The following is a 19810-nucleotide window of genomic DNA, read 5'->3' on the forward strand; positions in this document are numbered from 1 at the left end:
CTTAGATGTCACCTATATTGTCCCTGAGATGGGAAGTTCTGCCATTTCTCTAACGAAAACATTCCAATTACTCAACAAATCATTATCAATAATTAATTACAAAATCAACATTATCAAAATTAATATATCAAAAAATGAATTACAAAATTAATATTATTAATTCAACCTTTTCCCTATTAATAAGCAAATACAGTTAGTAAATATTATGGAAGAAAATATTCCATTTATAAAACCAATAGAATAAAAAAACTAAGAAGAAACTTCTTAAAACATGGGACATACACTAAAAAGACTATATTACTTGATGCACACACAAAAAAGACACAAATAAATGGAGAAGTATGTTTTGTTGTTAAAGAAGACTGAGAAGCATGTCAGTTCTCTTACATTCATCTAGAATTTAAATGTAATTCTTATAAAGATCTGCTTAGAAACTGTTAGGGGGAAAATGGTCCAATAACTCAAATGCATATATAGAAGAATCAATACATGACACTTCTAATTAAAGTTGGTTGATAGCAAAATATACACATTTCCCTCTGCTACTGAGCCCCGCTTACATGAGAAAAAGTGGAGATGACCATATAAAAAGTAGTCAGAAATACACAAGGGTAAAAATATTGTGAGAAGAGTCCACAGTAACAAATTCGTAATGTTGGAAAGAAATGGAAAGCCACAGAACCACTTGATGTGCATTGCAGAGTTGGGAATTGATGGTGCCAGGTGCTTCTGGAAATGAGAGTAAAGGTAATGCAAAAATAGTAGACTGGCTGGAAGTATCTTTAAGCTGAAGTAGCTCCCAGATTCCCTATCCCATTCCACACCTGGGCCTTTGTGTCTTTTCCATCATGACAACAGACGGGGGAGGAGGGGGCGCGTTATTCTTTGTGACGAGTAAAACCAAAGGCCTCTGCCCTGGAGAAAATGGGGCAGTTGAGAGCTAGTGTTAACTGTACTGAAAAAATAGGGATGTTGAAGTGAGGGTGAGAAGGTAATTGTTAATGCCCAACAGTCCCCTCTTCAATTCAATTCCCAGAGCAATAACAACCTGACCTATACCCTTAAGCATGGAATTGGAATATTCTTTATTGAGGAATCCAATCAAGCTAAGATTAAATTCCTAAAGATATTGATATTAGATGCTCCCTAAATTTATTTTTTTAATAATAAAAATAAAAACAATTATAGGTTAAGTTCCCCAGGAAATAGACTCTGAAATAGAAATTAGCTTACAGGAGGTTAACTAGGGAGTACTCATGGTAACCACACCTATGAAAGGGAGAGAAGGGAAGAAGCCGGATTGGAGGGAGGTAGTTGGGCTATGACCACATCTCAAACTGATGCCATGGGAGATCTGGAGCAGGTATGGTCCTTCAGAGTTGCCCTGCACTACCACACAGGGAATGGGCTTTTATGCCTTCATACTGGCCAATCATTGGATGCAGGTTGCCCCCAAGAAGGACGCATCACTTTGGTGAGGAAAATTTTTTCACCTGGGGGCAATTTCCAAAGAGGGCAATTTCCAGCTGAAGACGGTCAACTGGAGGCACTTTGAGCAGCTAAGAAAACTAGACCTTCTGTTCTGAAGGAGCTGGGAACACCTGCTAGATTGTCTGTGGTGGGCCCCACATTTGTCACACGTACAAGTTCCCCATTAGCTATTTAGAGTCTGTATCATGCGAGAAATGCTAAGTTGTGCTGGAGTAACAGATGATCTCCAAATTGCAATGGTTTATAACAATGCAGTGCTCTGCTCAAATTCAGCTTTCATTTGAGACATAGGCTACTGGGGAATAACCTCTAACTGAAATATTGCTGATTTTTTGCAGATTACAAAGAGCATAGCAAACTGTGCAATGACCCATAAAGCTCAGGAGTAACAGACATCACTCCTGCTAACATTTCATTGGTTAAAATATATCACATGGCTAAGCCTAATGTCATAGAGATACGTAATACCCTTTATATCAATTATCTATTACCCCAGAGCTTAGTGACCTGACACAATATGTATTGATGTATTATTTTTCATGATTCTAAAGGTTGGCTGGGCTCATTAGGGTGATTCTTTTCTACAGCGTAGACCAGATTCACTGAGGTAGCTGCATTTGACCAAGAACTTAGCAGAGGCTAAAACAGCCATGATATGGCCTTTTTCCCATGTTTGACAGTTGGTATCAGCTGTTGGTTGGAATCATCTTGGTTTTCCTTCATGAGGTCTTTCATTATTCAATAGGCTAGGCTGGACTTATTTATATGGTGGTCAGAGCATTTCACGAGAGTCACAATGGAAGTTGCCGGCCACCTAAGGCCTATGCCTAGAACTGGCATCACTTCTGAGGCACTCCATTGGTCAACCCATACTCAAGGGAAGAGAAGTATACAAGGATGGGATAAATTGTTCGCAGCTGCCATTGGGAGCTATTTACACTGAAAGGGAGGGAAAATAGGAGTTTGGTTATTGGTAATACCATCTAGCACTGGAGAGTCTGCTAATATAAACATCTGAAAGCTTTGAACATGAAAGAGAGACCCCTAAACATAGAATAAGAAGGAACCTGGAAGACATATGCAAGGAGAGGAAAATGTAAAAAAAAAAAAAAAAAAAGACAAAAAAAACCATTAAAGGTAAAGGTAGAGGAAAAAAGAAAAGATTTCATTCATTAAAAAAAACATGATTTAAAAAAAGAGAAAATAAAAAAGTTTTGGAAATATAAAAACCAACGGTAGAAATAAAAAAAAAACTGCATTAGCAATTTTAAATTATTAAATTGAAATCTGCCAGGAGATAAAGCACAAGACATAAAGTGAAAAATAATAGAGAAAAGATAAAAAAATAAGAAGCTGGGAAGTCCAGATTTTCAGTAATCAGAAATGCAAACAGAGAACAAAAGAAACAGATGGAAGAAACTCACTAAATAAATAATTCAAGAAAATTTCCCAGAACTAAAGGTCATGAGTTTTCAGATTATAACATCCTCTGACAACAAATGGATCAAGATGCGACACATAATTATGAAATTTCAGACATTTGGGAGAAAAGATAAGAGCCTACAAGCTCCTAAAGAGCTTTCATATAAAAGTTCAAGGAGCAGAATGGCACTGAACTTAAGCAATGATGGTATTGGGAGATAGAAGCCAAAGGGGATTTGCCTTAGAATTCCAAGAGAATGAGATTTGTAATTTACAATTCTAAACTTGCCAGTAGATCACAACTAAGGGTACCCGACAATATTTTTTCGAGCGTGCAGCATCTCAAGATACTATCTTCCATTTACCAGAATAAAGAAATAAATCATGGGAGAGCAAGACGTGTGAGCCAGAGAGCTGGAGATTGGCTGGAAGAGGCAATGGGACACCCCAGGAGACGCCTGTCTCCTTCTTAGGAGAAGACAGACAGTCCACATGGGGAAAAAAAAGGAAACTTTACTGAAGACTTCATATACTTGAACAAACTGAGAGAAAACGAACACTTCTACAAAAGAGTTTGTGTGTAAATAAAAAATGAATGTTCACATAGCTCGTGTATGAATGGCAGTTGAGTAGCTATAGAAAAATAACCCTGAATATTGAACTGCATTGGAAAGTAGGAGAGGGAGAGAACTTGGGTGGGTGGTGGCATACAGAGGACAGAGATTGGTAAGTAAACTAAATTCTCATCATTCAAAGGAGGAAGTCAATAGAAAAGTCCTACAACCAAAATATAAGAATGGGAACTACTCGTGTTATTTACGAGTAGCAAGTATACCCCAATAGAAACATGTGAAATAGTAGACTAATGTTTAAATTCCTCTTTCTTACTTGAGTCAGTTTGAGTTCCTTTTCCCTCTTTTTTTAAATTTTGTTTTCATGTTTGTTTTGTTTACTTACTGACAGTTTAGTTTCCTGACTGACCAAGTCTTGTCCAAACATACATCCATATACTCCAATGCCACATCAGAATTTTGGGGAGAAAAAGTATTTGGAAAAACTCCCTAGGTGATTCTGATGCATGGTCTGGTTTGGGAATCACTACTCTGAAAAACAGTGATCTTAGCAATGAGCTGAATTCTTCCATAAGGATTCTAATGAGCTCATCTTTCAAATTCGGATAGAGATAATAGCTTGTGTTCCAGTAAACTCTGCACTTCTTATCTTCAGCATAGGAGGCAAGATCTTATCTCACATAAGAAGTATGAAATAGTGATGATGGCAGGAGGAAGAAACACGTCGCTTACTTAGGAAAAAAATCACACAAAACAAAGGGCTTGAAGAAATCAGAAATTTTCATTATCTGATGCATACATAAATTGCTTAATGTACTTTGAACTTTTCTGCCTCTGTAATAATGCTCCTTCATCTCTCCTGCCCTGAGCCTGGATAAAAGTTTCAGTGTTTTATTTTCTATACATAAAGCCGAGCAATGGTAGCACCTTAATCCTTCATTCTATGAAGAATCTCTTTCTTCTGCCCGGAGATGTTTTCTAGTTGAACTGAAACTGTAAATTCACACAATACAATGGCTAACCGGACAATTTTGCACCTGCTGAACACATGTTTCTGCACCCCAATTCATTCTGTAGAAAGCCCAATTTTCGTAATCTCTACCATATTAATGTTGTTGACGCCAAAATGGGTGTGAAATGCTTAAGGAATAAAACCGCCAAACTTCTACAAGCAGGGATGAAAATTCTAGTTACCGATTGCTGCATAACAAACTACCCCCAAACTTACTTATTTTCTAACCACTTTCTAATATTTCATGATTTTGCAGGTAGGATTTCAGGCAGGTCTAGGTGATCATTCTATTCTGGTCCACATAGCATGAATAGAAGTCACGTGGTGATATTCAGCCAATGAGGAGACTGAGTAGGGGATCTCAGGTAGCTGCATTTGCTATCTGTCCCCTTGGCAGAGGTGACTGGAAGGCTGAGTTCAACTGTGCCAGTTGACCAGACCATCTATAAGTGTCATCTCCAGGATGATAGCCTCAGGGTAGTTAGGCTTCTTACCTGACTGGCCAGTGCTTACAGAGAAAATGTTCCAAGAGATCTGCTGAAGGTGCAAATGGTAGCCACCTTTATTCTACCACAGAAAGTATCATGACAGTCATATATATGAGCATTGGGAAATCCCTTATGATACAGAATCAATCTAGAAGTTACTCTTCCAAGTAAAAAAAAAAAAAAAAAAAGGAATATACTACTCAGATCCTTAGAAAAAGGAATGACCCAGAAGACAAGCAAGATACATGAACACCCATAATAGAAACAATTACATCAATTAAAAAACAAAAATTTTATAGGTAATAAGAATCTAATACAGTCATTTAGCAGAGTGTATCAGAGAAAGTAGAACCTCTGTGTTAATACAATTTTAAAATAGAGTTAAAATAAGTAATTGCAGATACAGTGAGTAGGGTACAGTGAGTACAGTTTTCTGCAAATTGTAGTAAGATATTTACATATGAAAACTTTTCTAGCTCAGGTCATGAAAGACAATACCCATGGAGGCAGACACAAAAGCAGAATGTAGGCAATGAAAAAGAGAAATATGGATGAGGCAAAAGATAAGCCCGTTTTTAAGTCACAGATAAGTAAGCTATTTAAATAGATTTTTGGCATAGAGATACTAGCATAAATATCCTATTATATTGTCTTTATGTTTGTTTTCTGTAAATTATGTGTATATTAACCATCTAATATGTATTCAATAGCTGAATACTCTTCCCCAGGTACTATTTGCAACTCAATATATATTTGTTGATTGAATAATTGAGTGTATAATGAAAGAACAAACAAAAGATTAGTAGTAAAGAATGAATAATCAAGATCCCCTTTGATTGTATTAGATTCTCAAAAGCTTCATAGTCTATGCGATGGTATTCTAAATTATAGTAGAAAAAGCTAAAATCCATTTTTTGCATAGCTAATAAACAAGCTTAATGATTCCAGTAATGAAGGTAATGAACTTTGATCTGAAGTTCTCTTAAGTTATTACAAATTTCTTTACAACGTCCTCTTATGTTTTGCTTTCAACTTAGAAGTAATTATTCCAACTATGTTGCCAGGATGTATGTAGAACTATATAGGAAAAAATGTAGATGACCTTTTTTTTCTTATAAAAAAAAGAATAATTGTTGTGCTGTTGACACTGAAACTTCTGGAGGTAATAATATCAGGCAAGTCAGGACACTGATTCTCTTAGATGGGCAAACATCTCATGAAGGAATTGTATTTGAGGAATAAAATGGGAAAATGTCACATAGTGCAATATAGTCAATGGAAAGTAGACAGCAAGTTATCAAATGTGATATAAAGAATTCAGGATAGGTAGATTTTTAAAAGTCTTCCCTAAGAAATGAGAAATAACTTTACATAATATAAAATTGGGAAATAATGTTTATAGTTTAGCTTCCTGAAACTTATTATAAATTTGTTCTGCACTGTTAATAATATTAGCTGTATAGTCTGGGGAATGATACACACTGGAGCCAGGCCAGGCATTACCATAATGAATGTTTTTTATTTGAATGGTATTGTAATTATGCAAATTAAACTTTAGCTATAGTTACTCTTGCCTCCATGCTGAATGGGTTGTAAGCACAGATCTTATGCAAATTTGGAATTCTGTTTTTAGTGATGCACATTTACCTGTGCATCAGGAAAGGGGTTGAAGTAAAGGCTGTAGAAATGAAGGGTGGCTTTGGTTACCAGAATAGTTTCAGAGTCTGTACTTTCTTGTATTGGTAGCATGGCTTCATGTAAAGACTGAAATATTTTTGGTCCAGACAGAATTCCTCACGATGTCTTTCTTAACTCAAATATGTGTATGTTTCTGATTATAAAATTAATATTTGCATATTGAAGGAGATCAGAAATTGTACAAGAGCAAAATAAGACATCTGTAATTTTCACCACCTCAAGAGAGGCACCATATTCATGTACCAGCTTTTCCTTCCAGGGTCTTTTTTATGTATCTGTGTGTATATACTCAATATTTTAGAAGTTGCTGTAGCATAATGGTTGCAAGTACATGCACTGAAGCCAAAGTGCTTGTATTAAATTCTGATTTCATCCATTCATGTCTATGTAATCTTATACAATGCCTCAGTCTCCTCATTTGTAACATAGGGACAATAATCTATTACTGAGAGCTTTTATGGGCATTAGATAACCTAATTAGAACACCCAAGGAAGAAGGTCTTCCCCTCCCCTCATCCAAACCTTATTAGAAAGGGCTGGATGTGGCACATAGAATGGAAGAGAACTTGGCTGTGGGAGCGCATTGGCAGAACTTACCAGAAATCTACTCTCTAGAATACCAGGAAAGCTGTTCATGGAGAAGTGTCTAACAGGAGGCTCTGCTACAAATTGCCTATGGGGGAGGGACAGGTGCCAAGAGAAGCTGCTGGTAATCATGAGTTGCAGGAGCCAGCTGCTGGAGAAGCCACAGAGAGAGGCAGTAAAGCCCTTTTCTCCTGCAGTGTCTCTTCAGCACCCTCTACTGACAAAGCTTAACATTGTGCCCAAAGGCAAAGGAAAAATATTTAAAGGGCCTGGTTTAATTTTCACAAAGCAGGCAAAAAGGGTAAATTTGAAGCTGCGAGGCAATAGATTCATAGGGATCATATCTGAACGTAATAAAGACCATCTATGAAAACCCACAGCTAACATCATCCTTAATGGGGAAAAACTGAGAGCTTTCCAGCTAAGATCAGGGAAAAGACAAGGAGGTATACTCTCACCACTTGTATTCAACATAGTAGTGCAAGTTCCTAGCCACAGCAATCAGACAACAACAACAGAAAATGAAAGGAATCTAAAGTGGTAAGGTAGAAGGAAAGCTTTCGCTATTTGGTGATGACATGATATTACATATAGAAAACCTAAGACCCCATCAAAAACCTGGTAGAACTGGTAAATAAGTTCAGGAAAGTCACAGGATACAAAATCAATGGACAGAAATCTGTTGCATTTCTATACACCACTAATGAAGCAGCAGAAAGATAAATTAAGAAAACAATCTTGTTGGGGCAACTGAGTGACTTAGTTGGTTAAGCGTCTGACTCTTGATATGAGCTCAGATTGGATCTCAGCGTTGTGAGTTTCTGGAAAAAAAAAAATCCCATTTACAATTGCACCGAGAATGATAAGATACCTATGAATAAACCTAACCAAAGAAGTAAAAGGCGTGCACTCTGAAAGCTTTAAAACACTGATGAAAGAAATTGAAGAAGACACACAAAAATGGAAAGACATTCCTTGCTCATGGTTTGGAGGGACAAATGCTGTTAAAATGTCTGTATTACCCAAAGCAATCTACACATTTAAAACAATCCTTACTTGATACAATCCTTATTAAAATATAGAGGGCAACTTTTACAGAACTAGAACAAAGAGCCCTAAAATGTGTATGGAACCACAAAATCTCCCAAACAGCCCAAGCAATTTTGAAAAAGAAAAGTAAAGCTGGAGGCATCACAATTCCAGACTTCAAGTTATATCTCCAAGCTGTAGAAACCACAATGGTATGGCACTCACGCAAAAACAGGCATATAGGTCAATAGAACAGAATATCAGCACATGTTTTCAAATGTATGCTTTGTGAAAATATGTTTTTATTATTTATACCAGTGATCACATGTAAGGAGAATAGTACTACTCATTACAACAATTTCTTAATCAGTTAGGAATCCTTTACTAATTATTGTAAAAAGAATTACAGGGAAGCATAGTCCTCCATTTCTAGAAGTTTGTTTGGTAAAAATAACTCTGCTCTGCCATTATCCAGGTGATAGTCAAAAGAAATAACTGACCTAATTTAGAAAACTACTGAAACTTTATCACCTGCATAATTTTCTTCCGGCATGAATTTTTTCTTCGCTTTAGGAAGGAGAAAATTTTTCTTTAATTTCTGCTTCTTATAAAAATATATTGTATTAGACATCAGCAGTGGCTGGTCACACTATGCTTTAGCCCTGAATAGGTTTTAATTTTAGCAATTTACTTTAATCTTTAAAAATTAACTATTTTCTAAAACACACACACATACGTGCACACACACCTTCTTCTGATTATGTAAGTAATTCCTGAACACAGAAAATCTGTAAAATGCAGGAAGATATAAAAAAGAAAATTTAACATCATTCAAAACTAACCACTAGGGAAAACCATATGTTAATATTTTGGTGAATCTCCCCCTGCCTTCTGTGGTTTCCCTGTGCGATCTTAGAAAAGAGACAATTTTTGGATGCAAATCATGTAGAGTTTTGCATATATATATATTCCTTATAAATAATTAAATATCATTAGTACATTATAATATAACATAATTATATTAATAAATAATAGTATATTAATATATTACTAAAAAACTCATATATACAAATATATAAACATGCTTCTTATATCTTTTATTGTTTTAGTATTCTCGTATTTTTACTCTATTCAAGTTTTATTCTTTACCGCTATTCTATTCAATATTTTTTTTAAATCCCCTTAGAGCCCACGTGCCATTTTAGTACATGCTTTTCTATAATTTAACACATTTCATATAGTTGAGCATTTATGTTGCTTACTTTAAAGTACTACTATGATGCTATGGATACTTGTCTAAGCTAGACCATTGTGCAGTCTAATCACCTTGTAAGAATAGATTACTAAAAATTGAATTACTGGACCAAAGAGTATGAACATATTTGAGGTTCCTATCCATATTACCTCATGAAGTTTGAAACAACTTATACTCCCAACAGTGTGAGAATGATCTTTTCACCACATCCTACCCTGTACTGGATATTTCAAACAAAACAGGGTGAGGAGGGGAATCCTGCTAATTTGATGGGTTAAAAAAAAAAGGTATATTTTATAGTTGAAATGTTATTGTATGTTATTAAGTTTTCCATTCAAGTGGGAAGTATCCTGTTCAATAATCTTTAGAAAAAAACTTAACTTTTTTTGCAAGTTTTTTTTTTTTCAAAGCAGCTTTAAAGGTCATTCCAATTTTAAAAATACTGTGAAGAACTTAATTGGGATAGGGTTAAATCTAAAATTGCTTTGGGAAGAAATGACATCTTTATGATATTCCAATTTAGGAGCATTTATCCCTTCCGTTTATTCAAGTAGCATTTTACATTTCTTAAGTAACTTTTTTTAAGGTTTATTTACTTATTTTGAGAGAGACAAAGCAAAAGCAGTAAGGGGCACAGTAAGGGGCAGAGAGAGAGGGAGAGGGAGAATCCCAAGCAGGTTCCACACCGTCAGTACAGACCCCGATGTGGGGCTCAATCTCACAAAACCGTGAGATGGTGACCAGAGCCTAAATCAAGAGTCTGAAGCTTAAACGACTGAGCCACCCAGACACCCCATAAGTAAATGTTTCCTATACCTCTTTAAGGTTTATTCCTACATATGTTATGGTTTTGGTATTTTATGTATGTAGGTATTTTATGATTTTTGCTGCCACGGGGATTGGAATCCTTTTTCGCTTTTGATCTTCTAAAATGTGATTTTGAGATTAGGAGAAGCAGAAAATGTGGTAATTAAAGGCTCAGGTCCTATATCTAGATTTCTCGTCTGCATCTGGATTCATGTCTTATTGTGTGACTTGTGCCGTATCACATATCTCTCTCACTTCTCCCTTCTTTGTACCCTGCTCTGTGCCTATAGACACAGGCCTGTAAGCTCCCTCACTAGGGCTTCCTTGCCTCTTTTTTTTTTTCTTTTTGAAATGTTTATTTCTTTATACAGAGGGAGAATAACTGTGTGTGTGCAGGGAAGGGGCAGAGAGAGAGAGAGAGATTGAAAGAGAGAGAATCTTAATCAGGTTCCACACTGTCTGTGCTGAGCCTGACGTGGGGCTCGACCCCACAAACTGTGAGATCATGACCTTAGCTCTGAAATCACGAATCAGAGGCTTAACCTACCGACCCACCCAGGCACCCTGGTTGCCTTTTGACTTCCAGTTAGATTCAGCAAAGGAGGACATTGGCAGGAACTCAGAGTGGGAAGAAAGTAAGGGGAAAGTATTCCTTTTCATTTATTTCTCTCCCTGCTTTGCAGTGGCTGTGGCTGCATCTGGCCAAGGACAGCAGCCCTGTTGGGAGTCTTGTCCACATAGCCAACCTATCCCAGTTATGTTTATGGGTCCCTCCATTTGCCCCTTCGGCTCTGTAAGAGGTCTTAGTTCCCTGTCTTTGCTACTTTAGGATGCTATGGAATCGTTTGGTGTTTTTCTAACCCTGCTACCCAAGCTTGAGTGTGTCATCTGTTTCCCGCCAGGATGTTGATTGAAAGCAAATAGCACACAGGGACAACACTCATCGTTGTCATTTCCTTCATGTTACTGAGACTGCTTCTTGGCTTTCACGACAATTATGATTTTGGCAATTGATGTACGATAGGTGTTCTACATTATGTTCATAAAGTACCCTTCTCTTTGCGACTTTCTGAGTTTTGTCAGGAAGGGTTGCTGGATTTTATTCTCTATATTTTGATATTATACTGAGATTGTTTTTACATTGGACTCACTGATGTATTCTTTCATATTCTGAAGTTTTCTATCAATCAAACATCCTTTCATTCCTGGAATAATCCAAATGAAATTTACTTTCATAATATTTTATCTTAGGCTTTTATTTTGTTTAAACATTTATTTATTTATTTATTTATTTATTTATTTTTATTTTAGAGAGGGAGAGAGAAAGAGACTATGAGCGGGGGAGAGGGAGAGGGAGAGAAAGAATTCCAAACAAGCCCCACGCTCACTGCAGAATGTGACATGGGCTCAATCCCATGACCCTGGGATCATGACCTGAGCTGAAACCAAGAGTCAGACACTCAACTGACTGAGCCTCCCAGGTGCCCTTATTTTAGGTTTTTAAAAATTTCTCTCACCTGGTCATCTCAAGCTATCTAAAACAATAGACTTAGATGGGAACAGTAGCACCCTTAAACTCATATTTTGCTTAAGCATGAATCATCTTGAATAACTGGAAATTTTAGTAGCCCTTTATCATCCAAAGTCCTTATTTTATTTTATTTTATTTTATTTTATTTTATTTTATTTTATTTTATTTTATTTTATTATTTTAGAGAGAGTTGGGAGAGGGGCAGTAAGAGAAAGGGAGAGAGAGTCTTAAGCCAAATCCATGCTCAGCAAGGAGCCTGCCATGGGACTTCCCAAAGACCTTTTTGTTGTTGTTTTTCCCACAGTTTGGAGTTCAGAAGCAAGTGGCTTATTCAACCTTTCGAGGTGCCATACTTTGGTGAGGCAAGGTTGCGGGGTGGGGGGAAAAGAACAAAGAGCAAGGGACAATGAAGACTACAATGTAATGTCTGAGCCAGAGTGAAGAGAGTATAAAATGACTGGAGTGTCTTCTTGCCCTTTTTATTTCTTGAAAAAATTTACTTTGTTCCTTCAATTGTGGTTTTTACGCTAACACTATCCATCTATGAGTTTCAATCTGGCAATGGCTTAAAATAGAGATCTTACCTAGGTGATGACACTGTATATTAGGTCGAAACCTAGAACTATCAATTTATAGCAATTGGTAATTCCAATATTTTACACCTGTTCTGCCATGCTATATCATATTATATCAAGCATGGATTTTCAGTTTGGTTCCCAGGAGTCAGTTTCATCAGAGTACAATCCTTAGCACAACATCCCCTTGGGAAAAGTCTAAATATACTTACTACTTTTATGAATGACTATATATTTGGTGCCAAGTGCTTGAAACATGAGAATTATAACTGATATAATTGCTGAGTCCTTTCATTCTGGAAAGGAATGAAGAGTCTGGCATAGAAAACAGAAGGAAGACTACAAACGTTGTATCTGAACTTTTAAACGAGATTCTATCAGGTTTGGTCTGATTTAAACTAAGAATAGAATCTGCAAATATTAAACTTTACATTTTTATTTAAAATTTTCTCAGGCAGATTCCTAGTAAAGACAAATGTCATGATTTATAATCAAAGGTAGCTACACATATCAAAGAAGATGTACAATTTGAGAAGAGGTGAGTTGCTAAAGTCTGGAGTGAAGAGTTTTATTTTATTTTATTTTATTTTATTTTATTTTATTTTATTTTATTTTATTTTATTTTATTTTATTTTATTTTATTTTAATATATGAAATTTATTGTCAAATTGGTTTCCATAAAACACTCAGTGCTCATCCCAAAAGATCCCCTCTTCGATACCCATCACCCACCCTCCCCTCCCTCCCACCCCCCATCAACCCTCAGTTTGTTCTCAGTTTTTAAGAGTCTGAAGAGTTTATTTTTTGAAGTGTTTTCTCATTTATCATCCCTCGTCACTTCCCACTCCCTAACTAAGGATGTTCCCTCCTCTGAACCGCGCCCCCCCCCCCACCCCGTACGTGAAAATTCCATTCCCACAGTAAACTTGCTTCATTTTTGTGGTTTAAAGCTAAAAACCAAGCGTGAGAACATATAGTATCTAGTAAAAGCCAGCATTACTGAATGAACTCATTAAAGCCAAGTGGGAATTGCAACTCTGAAAATTAAAACATCTGAACATCTGTTAAAACTCAATCTGTGTTTCTTTGAGAAAAATAATAAATCTGATCGCTTTTTGGTGTAGCATCTCAAAAGAATAAACAAAGGAGCTTGATAAGTAAAATTAATTTGGCAGATGGTTCAATAAATTAGAATTGGGGACAATTCTTGGAAAGTTCTCCTAATTTCCTTTGAAAAGTAAATATAAACCAAGAAAATTCCCAAGCAACAATAGAGTGGAACTGGAGAACTGCATTTACCAGTAGTGGAAGAGGTGGAAAATGACAAAGAACAACTCTGTAACTTGGAAAGAAAAGTCAACGGACGTGTACTTTATCAACAAATACTTCAAGTTTTCAGGAAGGTTAACATTTTGGTTTTTTTTTAAACTTTACTTAAAGTTGTTTATTTGCTTGAGCTTTATTTTTTACAAAGAGTTTTTATCCCACTCTCAGAACAGTCCTTGTGAAGTTTTTTTGTTGTTGTTGTTCTTTCTTCTTCTCTCTCTCTCTTTTTGTTTTGCAATCAGCTTTTTCTCACAAGGGACAAATGAAATGTTTGTAGGATTTGTCAAAAAGTCAGGTTTGTGCAGAGTATACACGCAAAAAGCACTGCGCATTCCAGTGTTGCTCGAAACACATTTAACTCTTACTGTCCAGGAACAGCTAAAACTACCTCTCCTATTTATTATTTATCATTTTTTCCTCTATAGTTTCCAAATTAAGGTACAATTTCTTTGTCTTCTACTCAGGAAATTCCTTTTTTCTTTTTTTTAACGTGGTGGCAAATTTAAAAACAGTAAGAGAAATTCGTAATCGGTTTGGCGTGCCTTACGGGGAATATGATTCCATCGCTGAAACCATGTTTCCACAAGCCACGTCAGCACAGGTGTGGGGTGGCATCAAATGCACCTGTATGATTGGCCCCTCACAACCTGGGGCCCTAAAACATCAGCTCCACGCCCACCCCAGCCCATCACCATACTTTCTCTTCAATCAGAACACTCAGAGAAGAAAGAGATGCTCAGATAATTCTCTGTGACCTTGTTGTTGCTTTTTTTTTTTTCCTCCGTGACATCAGATGCTGCAAATAAGGCTGTCTGGCGTCCAGTTTCAAGCCATCTGGCTTTTGAGCTCCCAGCTATACTATAGATTTATCAAGTGTGTCTGATATTATTGTTGAAACCATATGGAAACATAAACATGAAGACCTGCTTCAAGCTAGGAGAGTTAGCTCTCTAGAACACCAGGACTCCACTCACTTTCCCCCAGATGCTGCTTCTGTGCCTGCTGTTCCCCCAGTTGCAAGTTCCAGTGTTATCATCTGTCTTGCCATGTTTGAGGCATCTAGATTCTGGCCTGGGGTTGACATTGGATTCTTAGAGATTTCCTTACTCCCCTCTCTCCCCGTTCATAGCTTCTGCACAGACAGAGCCATGTTCCCTTTTACTCTTCCCTTCCCCTATCATGCCACCTCCTTCCCTCAACCCTCTTGAACAAATACTTCAAGTTTTCAGGAAGGAGTGGTTTCCTGGAGTGGTTTTCCTAGTTCATATCTTACCTCGAGAAAGGACACAGTAGAGTAGTGCTGACTTTGGATACAAAATATTTCCATGGAGCAGTTTAAACAGGGGATACAGGCACCTGGGTGGCTCAGTCAGTTAAGCGTCCAACTTTGGCTCAGGTCATGATCTCAGTTTGTGAGTTGCAGCCCCGCCTCAGGCTCTGCGTTGACAGCTCAGAGCCTGGAGCCTGCTTTGAATTCTGTGTCTCCCTCTCTCTCTGCTCTTCCCCCGCTCATGCTCTGTCTCTCTTTCCTTCAAAAATAAATAAAAACATTAAAATAAAAAATTTAAACAGGGGATACTATGTACAACTGCTTTTGTATTTTTTGTGTGTGTGGGTTTGTTTTGAATTTTTAGCCATTTTTACAAAGTTAATTCAGGCACATGGTGCAAATTGAAAAACATAAAAAGGGTAGAGTTAACAATGCATTTCCCTCCCACTCTTGATGCCTATTCATGTGGTTCTTCAACTCAGAGGAAACTCAGTTTAGTTTCCTATGTATATTTCTAGAAACAGCTAAAAGATACACATATGTAAGCTGACATATTTATGATTTTTTTCACAGAAATGCTAGCATGCTATATGTACTTTTTTTCATCTTTCCTTTTTAAGTTAGTGAAATATAATATAGATAATTCTCTATCAGTGTTACAGGGTTGTCCTATGTTTTCATTTGTGTTGCTATTTGCAATGGGCACAGAGTGTTTTATTGTATGAATGTATCATATCTTAAAAGTATATCCTTCCCTGGTGACTATTGATGTTGGTTCCAGTTTTTGTTTTTGTTTTTGTTTTTTTTTACCAGTACAGAGGTGCAGTAAGAATCTATGTGCATATGTCTATAACAAACTCAGAAAATTAGAAGGAAAGTCATTGGGTCAAAAGCTATGTAAATTTTAATTTTTAATAGGGATTGTTAAATTTCCCTCTCAAGAAATTATACCAATATATACTCCTTACTAGTGCCTAGCTTCTCTCTTGACCTCACCAACACTGTGTGTGTGCATGTGTGCATATATATATATACAGTGCATATATATTTATATGTGTATAAATATGTGTATATATTATATGTATGTGTATATACATACACATGTAAATATGTATATACATATACGCATATGTATATGCACATACATATATGTGAATATATATATGTGTGTATGTGTGTGTATATATACATATATTTAGTTTACTTTTTTGTTGTTGTTGTTTTTTTTTTTGATACCAAAAGAGCACTAGCAGGGGAGGGGCAGAGAGAGAGGGAGAGAGAGAATCCCAAGCAGGCTGTGCACTGACAGTGTGGAGCGGGATATGGGGACCGAACTCACAAACTGCAAGATCATCACTTGAGCAGAAACAAGAGTCAGTCGCTTAACTGACCGAGCCACCCAGGTGCCTCATCACTGTATATTTTTTAATGAAATATTTATATCTTTGTGAATCTAATAAATGAAAATATTATTTCACTGTCATGTATTAAGAGAGAAAACTGATAAACTGTGATCTTCCTAGCAGTGGCGAAGCATAGTTATTGAGTCTTCCTTATTCCTCCTGATTCCAAACCTCACTAGCACCTATGCCTTCAGGCTAGTTATTTTACCTTTCTAAACCTCACTTTGCAAATCAATAGTATTATCTTACTACGTGAAATTACCATTATATACATCAACTCAACCTTCATAACAAATCTACCGCCTAGCTATAAGTAGGTTTTTATCATGGATGTGAAAAAAGTTTCCTCATCATCTAGACAGACATGAATGTGCCTCTTTATAGGGTATTATGAGAATTAAATGATAAACGGCACGTAAAGCAATTAGCACAATGTTTGGCCAGGACTCAGTACACATTGTTTTATTTTCAAGGGTGTAGGAAAGAGCTTTTATCACCATAGGTATAAGTTAATGGATCTCAAAATACGTGTAAAGTAGTTCACTTCTTATGGTACCAAACCTTTAAAAGCTAGAGTAAAATGTTTAATATTAATTTCTAAGCTGATGAATTTCAGTGTCTATTTTCCCTGTTATCTTTAGGGTTAACCACTAATTCTCAATGAAATTAATTTAAATGTACTGACTTTAAAAACAAAATGCTGAAATCACTCTTCAGGAGTAGCAGTGACTATTGGAAAATAATACTAAAATTAAAATTATTAGAGGCATCTGGGTGACTTGCTCAGTTGAGTGTCCAACTCTTGATTTTGGCTCAGGTCATGATTTCATGGTCATGGATCAAGCTCCATGTTGGGCTATGTGCTGAGTGTAGAGCCTGCTTGCGATACTCTCTCTCCCTCTCTCTCTCTGCCCTCCCCTCCTCTCTCCCTCTCTCAAAATAAATAAATAAATATTAAAAAATCTTTTAAAAATTAAAAATATTAAACTTAGAAGAAGATATCAATTTTTCTCCTTTTTAAAGGATATAGTCTAATACTTTTGTACCTATACTTAGAATTAACAAATGATGATAGTCTTGTCATTTACGTTATAGTTACTCTTTGTATGCCTAAGTGATTCAAAATTACAAAGATGAAATCCTTCCATCTATGGAGAAACATTCCTATACCACCCCAAAGGTAAACCCTGTCATTAATTCAGAGTATATCCAGGCTCTGTTTTCATATATTCGCATATATTTTATTCTGTAATTTGTTACGTTATTAAACATATATTTTTTTACATCTATGTAGAATTGTTTATTCCTTTTAACTGAGATACAATTTTTTTTGTCCTGACTTGTAATAGTGGAGATTTGAATAGTTTCCAAAGTTTACTATCAAAAATGGTGCTACAATAAACATTATCGGACAAATTTCTTTGTTTGTAGAACGTATTTACCTAGAAGCCAAACTGCTAGGTCATAAGGAATTTCTCACCTTTACTAGACATGGATAACTTTAAAATGATTGAATCATTTATGCATCTACTGAAGTATATGGCAGTTCTCATTTCTTACATCTTGCCAACACTGTTGTTGGCTGAATTTCTTCTCAGTCGGATGAATATGAAATGTATCTTATTTAAATTTGTATTTCTCTGATTACTAGAGAAGATGAACATTTCTTTATATATTTACAGGGGTTTGTGTTTTCTCTGAATTGACTATTTCTATTTTTTTTGTCTTTTCATATTAGTCTTTATGTGTTCTAGACACCAATCCTTTGAATGTTGACTATGTTGCAATATATTTCATCTGTCACTTTTTTGGGGGTTATCATTGTGTGTTGGGTGGTTTCTGTACAGATACTAAAATTTTTTTATGTATAACAATCTTTCTTTTATAGTTTTATCTCTTTCCATCTTGTTTAATAAATAATTCCTTAATCCAAAATCCCAAAATATTTTCCTCCTACAGTATGTTTACATGGAGTTATATTTCCATTTGAAATTTGTTGTATGTGTGTGGTAAAGAGCTACCCTTAATTTTTAATCTATCTGGCAAGTCAATAGTCTTTGTACCATATGTTGATATGTGTTGTATTTCCACTACTGATTTGTAATGATATTTCTAGCATATATTAAGTCTCCTTTACCATCCTGAGATCTTGAGTCTGTTTCATTACCTATTATCTATCTTTGTACAGATATTACTATATCTTAATTATTATAGATTTATACATCTCAGTGTCACTGTTCTATTTTGTCAGAAGGGTATTTGGCTGCTCTTGGACTTTGCTTCCATAAGAATTTTAGTAAAAGTATGTCAAGGACCAAGATAAATTCTGTGACAACTTTTATTAGAATGTGTATGTATTTATCCTGTTGATATACCAAGTATTTCTGTCCATCATTTCTTGCCATTCATTTCAATTTTTTTATGTTCTTCAAAAATATTTTGTAATTTCTACCCTAAAAGTCATGTATATCTGTTGTTATATTCATCCCTAACATATTATGGGTTTTGTTGCTATTATAAATGACATATTTTCTTAAATTAAATTTTCAATTTTGTTAGTGATGGTGATTAGAAGCATTATTGATTTTGTATGATGATCTTGTTTGTGTTCAACAATTTTGCTGAAGTTGCAAGTTCTAGTAATTTCTAAAGATTTTCTAGTTAGATATTTATGTTATTTGCAAATAATGAATTTTCTCATTATCTTTCTATTTCTTATTTCTTCTTTTTTTTTTTCTTATTTTCTTCATTGGTTAAAAATTCCAGTATAATATTGAATAGCAGTGGGGTCATCATTGATTTACAGTGGCTGTTTCATCATTAAATGTGATGCTTACCATCGATTTTTGGTAAGATCCTCTATTAGATGGAAGAAATCTATCCTTCATTTTCTAATAATTTTTATCGTCAATGGGTGTAATATTTTATGAAGTGATTTTTTTGCATCAATAGAGATAATTATATGAAATTTTTCTCCTTTTCTCCATGAATATAGTTATATAGTAAATCACATTTATTGATTTTCTAATATTAAGCCATCTCTGCATTGCTAAAATAAATCTCACTTGATCCTGGTATGTTATCATTTTTAATACACTGTTGGATCCTATTTACTACTGTATTAGCATTTTTATATCTGTATTCATAAGTGAGGTTAGCTTATAGTTTTTTCTTCTTTCATAATTTTTTCCTGATTTTAAAATAGTTTCATAAAATGATTTTGATAGATTTTCCTCTCTCTTTTTTTGCACTTTTCCTCCTTTCTTTTGATCTTTTAAAAAATTCTGAAACAGTTTTCATAAAATAGTGACTCTCTTGCCTGGATACATGGTGGATGTGGGAGGAT

Source organism: Panthera tigris, chromosome D4 (assembly GCF_018350195.1).
Source record: "Panthera tigris isolate Pti1 chromosome D4, P.tigris_Pti1_mat1.1, whole genome shotgun sequence".
NCBI classification, from domain to species: Eukaryota; Metazoa; Chordata; class Mammalia; order Carnivora; family Felidae; genus Panthera; species Panthera tigris.